Raw genomic sequence first — 10,517 nt, forward strand, 5'->3', positions numbered from 1 at the left:
AGCACCTTGATTTAAAACATTTAAAGATTTGTAAAATATCTGTTGACAACGAGTTGGCGGTGCACATCCTTTGGGAATCCTGCAATCGACGGAAATCTTCACGACAGTTTACGAACCGGATTTCGATTTCGGTGCGCGATTTTGATTGGACTATGCACAGACTCGTTTGTCCAGCCAAAATGTAACTCCATAATACCAGCCTAGTTCGGCAAGGGTGGAAACTGGACTTACATAGTCAGTTAACTCTCTTGCCTCGGGAAGATGGTCAGTGTATTTTACAATTGAAAGTAATCTGCGATCGGTACATACTAATATATGTTGGCGGAAGATTTCTTGCTCTGGTTATACTTAGGTTATAGTTAAATGTGATTCGCTCACATAACCACTGTCTCACTTACTCACCTACATTCGCGAACTAACCCGCTCGCCGGATCACTCGACCGATCACCCGCTCACTCGATAACTCAACCATCGCTGCATTCACTCTTCTACTAACCGGCTTACTGTTACTCTCACCCTCCCAGTCACCTCACTCACTCTCACCCTCCTGTTCACTCGCCCATTCACTCTCCCATCCTCCCGATCACTCGCTAATTCACTCGTCCATTCACTCATTCATTGTCCCACTCACTCGCCCATTCACTCTCTCACCCTCCCGACCACTCGTCCATTCACTCATTCATTGTCCCGCTCACTCGCCCATTCACTCTCCCACCCCCTCGATCACTCGCTAATTCACTCGTCCATTCACTCATTCATTGCCCCACTCACTCGCCCATTAACGCACTCACTCTCCCACTTCTACACTCAATGTTTCAGGCGACTATATCCAGTACCAGCAGATGTGCCCGGACCCCCGCACATGTGTACCTTGTCATCAACGCCACCCCTCCTGCTCGGGGCACATTGATGGCTACCACCCCGTCCCTTCCTCACGGAACTACTATATGTACTGTGACTCAGGCAGGACGCTCAGTATAGGACAATGTCCAGCTCAACAAACCTTCTCCAGGGGCTCCGGGCGATGCACTCCAGGGATCCAGTGAAGTTAAATTTTCAGATCATATATTTTTACAACCGGTGAATTTGTGTAGTCTACAACGCTCATTGTGTCGACTTGTATGTAATATATGTGCAATAACAAGGTTCTGTGATACAGTGGAGCCTCGTTAGTAGACACCTTCGTTTATCCAAACCCATTAGCTAAGGGGGGAATATCGTTAGACTGGACAGTATCGTCCACTTACCACTGGACTTTGTTTAGTGAATCCCTAAGTCAGTCAATGGGAACGATTCTCAAAGACGTAGGGTAGCCTATGAGGGACACGCAATGCCCATGTGTTCTTCCATTCGTGACCAACTCGTGTTATTCCGGGACAAGCCGAATAGCGACTCGTACCCCTCTCGTGGCCATTTTTGCGACCGGGTTCCGTCTTAGCGCAAACGGGCATACCTAAAACATTGTCAATTCGTTGCGTATTGGTTCACATATATTTCCCCATACATTATATATATTTCAGATGCAGCTTAAAGCACATCGGGACGCGCGGAATTATAGAGTATGACTGAACACATTTAACTGTGTTTTGGGTATATTTTAAGATGCAAGACATATGTAAAATCAAAAATTATTTCTGAGGGATTCTTTGACGAAGTACTTGAAATCATACGCGCATTCTGATTGGTTTGTCGTATTTTCGCACACAACATTCATCGATAGGGGGACGAGTCTTCTTGCAGGTTACGGAAAGGGGCGAGTGGTGACGAATGGTGTTCTTCGAGATAACTTCTTCTTTTCATCTTCGGAATTCTATTCTAAACATTTTTAGACTTTCCTAAAGCTAATCGTCAGTAATATACTAAATACTAAAGAACTACAGAAAAATAAAAAAAGGTAAATGTGTTTCTTCAATCTCCGTAAACTGAAATATAATATATATTTTTTAATTTCTTGAAAACCAAACATGAAGCATGTTCATTGAAACATGTAAAAGTCAAACTCAAAATATACAGAAAAACGAAGTCATGTCCACCGCGGTAGTACCATATTCCCATTTCCGTGGTTGCGTTTTATTTTTAGTGATTTTCACATCATTTTTTGCGTTTCAACGTGGTTCATATTTGTGTTCAAGAAGCTTTTGGCAATAATCAGGGCTGACTTGCTATTTCCATTTTTTCAGTTTCCTTTTCTAAAAGATACGAGTGAGTGAGTGGATATGGTTTTACACCCGCGACGATCCGGGGTAGAATTGGTCTTCAGCAACCCATAATTGCCGTAAAAGGCGACTAACGGGGTCGGGTGGTCAGGCTCGCTGACTTGGTTGATGCATGTCATCGTATCCCAATTGCATGGATCGATGCTCATAATGTCAATCACTGGATTGTCTGGTCTAGACTCGATTATTTACAGACAGCCGCCATATAGCTGGAATATTGCTGAGTGCGGCGTAAAACAACAAACAAACAAAGAAAAGACAAAGGTTTTACGCCGCGTTTAGCAATACTTCAGCAATATGACGGCGGGGAAAACTAGATTGTACACACGCAAGAACATTCGTAACCAAATCGTGTTATTCCGGGACAAGCCGAATAGCGACTCGTGCCCCTCTCATGGCCATTTTTGCGACCGGGTTCCGTCTTAGCGCAAACGGGCATACCTAAAACAATTGTCAACTCGTTGCGTAATGGTTCACATATATTTCCCCATACATTATATATATTTCAGATGCAATTTAATCCACATCGGGACGTGCGAAATTATACAGTATGATTGAACACATTTAACTGTGTCTTTGGTATATTTTTAGGTGCAAGACATATGTAAAATCAAAAATTATTTCTGAGGGATTCTTTGACGAAGAACTTGAAATCATGCGCGCATCTGATTGGTTTGTCGTATTTTCGCACATAACATTCATCGATATGGGGACGAGTCTTCTTGCAGGTTACGGAAAGGGGCGAGTGGTGACGAATGACGCAAGAATACAAGAATTCTGACACTCGTTTTGTAAAATCAGTATGACACACGTGCTCGTGTAATGATCTCTATTTAGTCAATGTTAAAATTATATGTTGTCATAATGGACGAAAACGTTGGTTTAGATTGACATGAATCAAAAGTACTGGGGACTCCAATTGACCTTCAAAGGTCACCCAGGAATCGGTTCAACAAAGCCGTCTTCGACTAGGATACGTCCGTGTTAAAGGATTACAGTTTCCATACTTGTTAGACCCGAGCTCCCAGTAGTAATATACTGAATGGGGATTTGTGAGGTATTATGCCTGCTTACCAAACGTCTTCATACTTCGTGCTCACATTCCAAACCTTGCGGGATCCAATCCTTATCAGGATTCCACGTGTTGAGTGTAATATTGTGGTGCAACCCGAAAATATTTCAGTTGTGGTTTATGGCCCTGGTATATAATTATTTGTAACGTCTCGCGGTCGGGTTTTTTTTTCATTGTTTTGGGGTCAAATTCGACGTAACATCGTTTTGTTTCTAGCAGCAACGCCAAACACCTCGCCTGAACTAACAGCCGATAGAGGAGTACAAATAAACATATTCGTAACAATCATGCACAAGCCACATTTGTTTACGGGTTAGAATTGATCTTCAGCAACCCATGCCTGTCTCCCCTCGTGAAGAGCCGGTTAGAATTGGTCTTCCGCAACCCATGCGTGTCGTATAAGTGAGTGAGTGAGTGAGTTTGATTTTACGCCGCTTTTAGCAATATTCCAGCAATATCACGGCGGGGGACACCAGAAATGGGCTTCACACATTGTACCCATGTCGGGAATCGAACCCGGGTCTTCGGCGTGACGAGCGAACGCTTTAACCACTAGGCTACCCGACCGCGACTAACGGGGTCGGGTGGTCAGGCTCGCTGACTTGTTTGATACATGTGATAGTATACCAATTCCGTGGATCGATATTCATAATGTCAATCACTGGATTGTCTGGTACCGACTCAATTATTTACAGACTGACGTCATATAGCTGGAATACTGATAGTGTGGCGTTAAACAACAAAGAAAAGAAAACAAACAAACAAAAAATATAAACTACACCATTCATTAAAATTACAAAAATATATACCAAAAGGATTTCAGTTTTTTTAAGAGTAGCGTATGTGTTATGCATCGATCCACGCAATTGGGATACGGTGACAAGCATCAACCAAGTCACCGAGCCTGACCACCTGATCCCGTTAGTCGCCTCTTACGACAAGCATTGTCGCCTTTTACGGCAAGCATGGGTTGCTGAGGACCTATTCTACCCCGGATCTTCACAGGAATTATAGGGTTACTAAAACACTTTGATCTTCTTCTTAACGAATGTAACACATTATCTGCACTTTAACGAATGTGACACATGCCAAAATGTGAAATAAGAAAGAGCTTATGTTATGTTACTGTATATGCTGGTTACGTCATGGCTTGTGAACTAGAATTCATGATTTATACAGGTTTCGGTCCCTACACTTTGGCATGTGTGTCCCTGTGTTTAGAATACACTCTGATTGAGATGTTGTGTTTCCTAGGCATGTTGTCCTTGTTGTTGTGGGGAAACTTGCACAATGTCCATAAAGAGATGACAAGGATTATTTTCTTACAAAAAATAAAATGTAAACAACAAGGATGGCCTTTGTTTTTTGTTGTCAAAATGAGTAATGGGTTACGTTCCTCCAGTATGGCGATAGTGCGAATGTTGTGTGTCACATGACCCGTGTCTACACGAGAATTGTGACGTAAGAGATAAAATTGAATGTTGGTATTGCGGATGTTGTGCATCACGTCACCCGTGTATACACACGAATTGTGACGCAAGAGATGAAATGGATTGTTATATGCCTATACTGTTTCCAAATTTGTACCTCATATGCCGAGGATACTGGCCTGGGTGTAAATAAAGTTCTGTTCTGTTCTGTAGACTTCACAAATAACAACCATGCGAGCACATTAACTACAATGCTACCCAACCTTCCCTACATAGCAACGTTACTCTGCTTACACCATTCATAAAGACATAAGTGTCTAACGTAAGCAACAAGAAACGTGTTAATATAGAAATACTATGTCAGCCAAGTGTTTATTTGTTAGACAGATTTGATTTGTTTGACAGAACATGACGTCATTCGTTAGTGTTGAGTGAGTGAGTGAGTTGGGTTTTACGCCGCTTTTAACAGTATTCCAGTTATATCACGGCGTGTCAGCTTAATGTGGGAGGAAAGCCCGAAGTGATGCAGGTCTCAGACGTTTACAAAAAAGGTGAAACCCACGAGCATGGGTATGGTGCTGACACACCTAGAAACATAATCGGGGCGAACCGGGATTCGAACCCACAATCATAGGTTTCTGGCGTGCCCAAGGGACGCAACTCTGCACAGCGAATCACGGCGCCTCAGACGACTGGGCCACCCGTGCCCCCTCGTTAGTGTTGAACGGGTATGGAACGTACTTGCCTTATATGGTGTTAATCGTGGGGAGGATAATACATAGCAAGGATACTAGGGCTGGGACGAGTCCAAATTTACAACCCAGGTACCCACACCCCTATTACCCGACCCTACCAAGGTGCCGCTGTTGGTGTCAAGAGATAGGTACAAAATGTCCGATTGGGAATAGTTTAACAGTAGCCCTGGCAGAATGTATTTAGATACACGTATAAAACGATGTGGTCATGCATACACTGAAGTTAACTGCAGTTTTAGCTTTTTTCAAACATATATAAGTCAGAAGGAACGTGTTCATAGTCATGAAGAAATGCGAACTTTAGATACTTAAAATTGTTGTGTAACCAATTAGTTATATAGTGAAATTTTGTCATGAAACAATATATCACGTGACAAACCACGAGTTACCTGTCCCAGCCCTAAAGGATACTGAACAAAGGGGGTTGGTGTGAAATTCATTTTCCAATGCCAGAACGTCAGTATTGCAGTATTTGCAAGTTTGGGTTATGCCTGTATAGCAAGTCATTATGCGATACATAATTCATGCTGGAAATCTTCATACAAATGAAATACAAAAAGACATTGCAAAGGTAAAAAAGACAGGTTTGTGGAAGTATTTATAACGATTTTTAACATTAATTACAATCCACGTCAATCCCCATAAATCCATCTTCGTGAGACAGGGACATAACCTTTACTGTCATGACAACCTGTCACAAGTCACGGTGAATGTAAACCATCATACACACATAAAATATATACGCCAGATATACTCTTAAAAAAGAAACGAAATACGGATATTTTTGGCCATAAAAGCAAAATTGGCAGACCAAGAGGTGCAAAATGAAGAGGTTTAATGTGTTATAGTGTCAATGACAAATTTTCCTGATCAAAATGATCACAACAAGGACATGCAAACCATTAGTCGGGAAACACGTACGATTCGTCAAAACGCACCCACGGCATTAACAAAAGGAAGTGGACAGGTTTGGTTGGGGTAGCGTTATGGTGTGGGCGGATATCTCTCATCATGTACCGATAGCTGAGATGACGGCAATCCCCATGTGTTCTCTCCTCAACATTTTAGTTCAATAGCGAGTACTTTCCTACCTCACACAAATCTGGCTTTGCGTTTCTTTTCTCTTGTGTGTGCGTGTGTGTGTGTGCGCGGGTGTGCGGGTGTGTGATATATATCTTAGCAATTACAGCAAAGTAAAATCCAATCTCATTAAAATCAGATCTTACTTCTTGCTATCGCTAAACAAAGATCTGAGGACATCCTATTAAGGATCACGTCAGAACGACCTTTCATCCAACCAATCAGAGCGTCGCTTACCAGATCATGAAAGTGACAGTCGGAATGTGTTTTCTAATCATGCAACCACGAAATATTTTACACGGGGTATTCCGAACGACAGTTACGGGTTTTATGATTATATCCATACAATCTAGGCCATCTATAAGCCATTCCAGAATGTTCTTCTTATCAGTTTTCATTTTTTGAATCGAGAATACGTCAAAATATGTTTCAAAGCGTTGTCGCCAGTTTGAAACTAGTGTCGTAAAGCTCGAGAAAGCTGCCTTTTGATTGGCTAATGTGGATTTCTTGTCAGTCATTTTAGTGGTCAGTCAAAATTCGCGAAAGGTCGTTCTGACGTGACCCGTAATGGGGTGTCCTCGGATCTTTGATTTGATTTTAATGAGACTGAGTAAAATCATTGTTACAAACCGAAAGATATTTAACTTGTTTAAACGATAAAAGTTTCATTAGAGCTTATTGTAAACCTAGAACCAACAGTTATTTAGAATCTTAGCTACCCCTTATTTTGTGAAGTCTCTCGTGTGTCTTCTCGTGTGAAAACATTAACTCACAATGTACATTTAGTTAAACTTGAATTTTTTTTGATTGCCATGTCTAAGAAGTTGACGGATTACAATGTTGACGAAAGTTTATGGGTAACAAACGTCATCATTATTCCGTAATAGCGACGTTTCGGTAAGTGTCGGGTTTTAGAAATAGATTTAATGTGTTTGTGCTTTTTCACCTGCTGCTGTAGCACGGAACTATTATTTTAAAAGAACCAGTTTCTTACAAGAATAGATATAAGGATTATTGTTTGTTGACTATATTATGATATATCATCTTTAGTCATTGTGTGTAATAAATATATTCAACTCTCTATTATTCTTTTTCCTATCCTGCATGGGCTGGTTGACTTATATATAACGTGTGTGTGCGTGCGTGCGTGCGTGTGTGCGTGCATGCGTATGTGCCCAGCTCTGACAGTGAGACACTGTATACTGATTCCGATCCGACCAGTCTTCGTTATGCCCTACTCCAAGCATCGTAACAACAAGTACCATCTTTTAAAGTCTTTGGTATGACGCGGCCGGGAATCGAACCAGCGACCTTCCTCTCTCCGGGCAGACTCTATCCACTCGACATTCAGAAGAGGCATTATTAAGTACGCCAACAGCAAACAGCAACAGCAAACATATATAATTCTCAACTGTCAACGTAACGGTGGAGTGGCGTACGTTCGTCGTCATGCAGAATACTCGAATTCGAATCTCAACATGAGAGCAACATTCGTGTGAAGTGTATGTCACGCCGCAGTAGGTAACAGTAATAAACTATATTCAGTAGGACTTGGGTCAGACAAACCGATGGTTGATAGAATGAACAACGATCAACGCCGTCGTGATACGACGGCAGACGTGGCCGGTGAAGTCATCTTACAAAGCTACACACGCATTCACAGACACTTTTGTAGCCGTAGCATTCTAGACCGCCTCCGTGGTCTAGTGGTAAAGCGTCCGTCCGGAGAGAGGAAGGTCCGGGGTTCGATTCCCGGTAGATTCCCGGCCGCGTCATTTGTTGTTAGCCTGTCTGGCGCTCGGCATTAAGGCGCTAAAACAAGGACTGGTCGGCTCGGAGACGGTATACTGTGTCTGAGTGGGGTATTCATGTTAAACTGTGGCATGGTATGTCAGTGTGCTAGCACTAAAAATCGGCATCAGTCCCGACTAGTACAAGCAGCCACACACACACACACACACACACACACACACACACACACGTGCCTGCACGGCGCTATATTAGTGCAATAAGATGGGACGCGACGTTAAAGCCCATTTCACCTTAGCATTATGTATGTTCATATGTCGTATCTGTCAACACATTTACGACTCAATGGAATGTGGGACAGAATGCATGCGGAAACAATTTAGAATACACTGTTGCTTCTTGGGGTGACAGCCCGTCACATTTTTACCACAACTGCACATTACACGTCAGAATGTTATTTTAAAAAAGCATGTAATGACTGCGGGCAGGAAATATCAGCGAGGACGTCACTATTTGCGTTCTCTCTTTCAACCATCACGTATGGAATACTGTAAGGGACATTCTCGCGATCTCGCATTCTCGTGTTTTGGGCATATTTACCTCGTTTCCAAAGGTCGAGATCGCGAGAATGCGAGATCGCGAGAATGACCCTTACAGTATTCCATAATCACTTGGTTTGTGGGCTTCTTTTTCCGAGACTGTAGGCTCGCCGGTCGAAATATGACAATGGCAATCTTTTATTGTTCTTTAGGTCAACAGGTCTATAAAACAAATTCAGTTATATATATATTATATAAAATACACATATCAACTGATTATTAGTTACTGTTTTATATTTCCATGGAACTTGGACATATCATGCACAAATTTTGCAAACAAAAATAAGGTTTTCTTATTATGTGTCATGACTAATATTAAACATATTTGAGGAAAAACATGAAGAAAGTATTATTATTGGGGACAGTGCAAGAGTTTTTTATCTTCTAAAAGTGCTGTGTATCCCAATTTGGGTGTGTTCTATTGCAGGCTTCTTTATGGGGTGAGGTGAGGTGAAAATGGGGTTTAACGTCGCGTCCAAGATTATTGCACTAATATACCGACGTGCATGCACGTGTGTGTGTGTGTGTGTGGCTGCTTGTACTGATGCCGATTTATAGTGCTAGCTCACTGAGATACCATGCCGCAGTTTAACATGAATACAGACAGTATACTGACTCCGAGCCGACCAGTCCTTGTTTTAGCCCCTTAATGCCGAGCGCCAGACAGGGTAACAACAAGTACCATCTTTTAACGTCTTTTGGTATAACGCGGTCGGGGATCGAACCCCGGACCTTCCGCTCTCCGGGCGGACGCTCTACCACTAGACCACGGAGGCGGTCGGCTTTTTTATGAACATATAATAGCGCAGAAATGGATACATGTCAGTTGGTATTGGCATAAGACGGAGCCATTATCGAAACCATTTCACGTGAAAGGGTAATATGAAAAAGGATTATCCCAAAATCACCATAGGTGCCAAATATGGTAACTTGAAACTATTATTTAGCACAAATGTGCTGAACTTTCGGTGACATTTTTTTGGTAACTTATTGTAGTACCAGGTCATCTGCAAATAATTGAGTTATAACCTTGTAAATGTCCTCCGATACATATATGCCATCAACAAACGTTTCTGTAACATTTGCCACCAGTTCTTTGATGAAGAGTGAAAAGAGAATTGGGCTTAAACTACAACCTTGGCGAACACCAGCTTTGCTACAGAAATTATATAACGATTTAAATCCATTTTGGCAACCATTGATTTAACTTCATCATATATACGTTGTATTGTTGTCAAGAATTTTACCATCTATGCCATTTATAAGAACATAACAAATAAATTGTCTTCTGTCGGCAATATCGAACGGGTTGTTTTTTTAAATCAGTAAAAGGCAAAGTAAAATCTCCCCCTTCTTGTTGCTGTATGGTTTTGTGCCAGAGTTTGTAAAATAAAAATACTATCAATCGTTGAGTCATCCTATCTAAAGCCACCTTGATATTCCCCAATTATTTGTTCCATTTCCAAAAAGGTGTTTAGTCTTTTTATCTGTGATTGATGAAAAAATTGTTCTCATTGTATTCAATAATGAGACACCCCTGTAATTATTGGGATCCTGTGTATAACCTTTGTTGTATAAAAGAACAATAATGACTGATGTCCATGCTTTTAGGTAGT

The sequence above is a fragment of the Haliotis rufescens genome, unplaced genomic scaffold (genome assembly GCF_023055435.1).
Source record: "Haliotis rufescens isolate VD_foot unplaced genomic scaffold, xgHalRufe1.0.p SCAF_9, whole genome shotgun sequence".
NCBI lineage: Eukaryota > Metazoa > Mollusca > Gastropoda > Lepetellida > Haliotidae > Haliotis > Haliotis rufescens.